The sequence below is a fragment of the Leptonychotes weddellii genome, unplaced genomic scaffold (genome assembly GCF_054177405.1).
Source record: "Leptonychotes weddellii isolate Sample4059 unplaced genomic scaffold, ASM5417740v2 HiC_scaffold_25964, whole genome shotgun sequence".
In the NCBI taxonomy this organism is placed as follows: Eukaryota; Metazoa; Chordata; class Mammalia; order Carnivora; family Phocidae; genus Leptonychotes; species Leptonychotes weddellii.
The window spans coordinates 1-1,904 of NW_027851733.1; the positions used below are offsets into that span (position 1 = coordinate 1).

The 1,904-nt window shown below is 62.0% G+C and overlaps 1 long non-coding RNA gene across 1 annotated transcript; it reads left to right on the forward strand.

The window, feature by feature from the left end:
• The first annotated feature begins 81 nt into the window (after nt 1-81).
• Nucleotides 82-1,625, forward strand: LOC145718940 (uncharacterized). Its single transcript, XR_014142104.1, has 2 exons — nt 82-1,120; nt 1,227-1,625. It is a non-coding gene; the product is annotated as an uncharacterized LOC145718940 (long non-coding RNA).
• The last annotated feature ends 279 nt before the right edge of the window (nt 1,626-1,904 follow it).

The following is a 1,904-nucleotide window of genomic DNA, read 5'->3' on the forward strand; positions in this document are numbered from 1 at the left end:
CAGGGTCTGCTGCATGCGCCTGTTGCTTTTCTCCAACTTTGGTGAGAAAGACAGAGCCTGGCAGCCTGTTGGGATGCAATGAGGTGACCCTGCCTGCTGCCAGCCCCCCGGGCGCCTCCGCACTGAGTTTGGAGGGAGCCTTGCTGAGCCGGAGCCGAGCCGGGCCTGGGTTCTTGCCCTGCCCCCGCCGAGCACGCACCGTGCACTGTGCATGGGTGGCCTTGCGTGTCTCCCCAGGGTGGCGCCGCATCCCTCGTGGGCAGGAGACAGAGCCCGGGCCTCCGACCACGGTCCCCTTTCCCCATACGCACGTTTACCCCGGTGAACCCCACCCCCTCGGCTGAACCACAGCCTCCCGCTCCAGCACCTCGCCACCCGCCCTGGGAAAGGAAGCGGCATCTGGGGGGGAAGCCGCCGGCTCTGCCTGGCTACCCGGCCTTCAGCCACATGCCCATCTTATCTGGGCACCTGGGCTGGCCACCCGCTCCTGAGGGCCGCGCTGACCCATGGGAGCCACGGGGGGACCTAAAGCAGCAGGCCCATCCCCGAGGGGCTGGCTCAGGGGGACACGCCCCTGCCTGCCTCCCTTGGACCTGAGGGTCAGGCGCCACCACGAGCCAGCCTGGGCTGCCTCCCGTTTTCTTTTCCTCGGAAGATGCTGAGCTTCCAGGTGTCCGAGGGCACGTGTGTGGGTGTGCTTGCACGTGTGGGCACACGTGTGTAATATGTTATTTGCTGGCCAGGGAACTCCTTTCTCTTTCCTCTCTCTGACCTCATCTAATAAAGGATTGGTTCAGTGGAAACTGTCACAGGAGCTCACTGAGAGTGCTCCCCGTGGCCACGGCAGGGACCACAGGGAGCCCGCTCGGCGATGCAGGACGGTAGCCCACCTTATCCCACAGACACCTGGGGACCCACGCTGGGCACATAGCCGATGGAGTAGAGGAAAGGGTGGCGGAGCCAGGACACCTGCCGGCCGGGAGAATCCCAGACACTGTGCACGGATGCGCCCCCATTGGGGGGGGGAAGCCCAACCCCCGCCCCTCAGGTGTGACTGTCACAGCGACTTCCTTCCTGAGACCACGGGATGGAAGGCTGCACCTGACGCACACCCTGCCAAGTGAGCAAGGCCAGCGTCACGGGGATGAGTCAGGTGGGGAGCACGGGCCCGGACGCGATGGGGTGGGAGGGCGCTTCACCCTGGGGTCCTCTTCCCAAACCCACAGCCCAATCTGACTGTGACACACACACACCAGACAAACTTCAACTGAGGGGCGTCCTACGGCGTGCCTGACCTGTCTGCCTCGGAACTGTCCGGGTCATCACAAGCTGTCACAGACATGAGGACTCAATGTCCCGGGGTGCCCTGGATGGGAACCTGGGACAGAAACAGGCTATTAGGGAAAAACTGAGACACTCGGAATAGAGTGCGGACTTCAGTGGACAATAATGGGTCAATAGCCATTGATTCATTGTGACGTGTCCCATACCCATGTCAGATGTTGGTATGAGGTGAAGCTGGGTGTAGGGTACATGTGAACTCCCTGTACTACCTTTGCAACTTTTCTGTAAATCTAAAACTGTTCTACAATATATTTTATTTAAAAACATGGTTTTGTCCAGCACCCCAGGCTCACAGCACAGAGGGAGCAGGCACGTAGGAGCTGGCTCTGCCTGTCCACTCATTCAGGGACGTCAAGTACTGGCCTGCCCGCCTGCCCACCTGCCCACCTGCCCGCCTGCCCATCTGCCCACCTGTCCACCTGTTCACCTGCCCACCTGCCCACCTGCCCGCCTGTTTACCTGCCCGCTTGTTCACCTGCCCGCCTGCCCACCTGTCCACCTGTCCACCTGTTCACCTGCCCGCCTGCCCACCTGTCCACCTGCCCACCTACCTGCCTGTT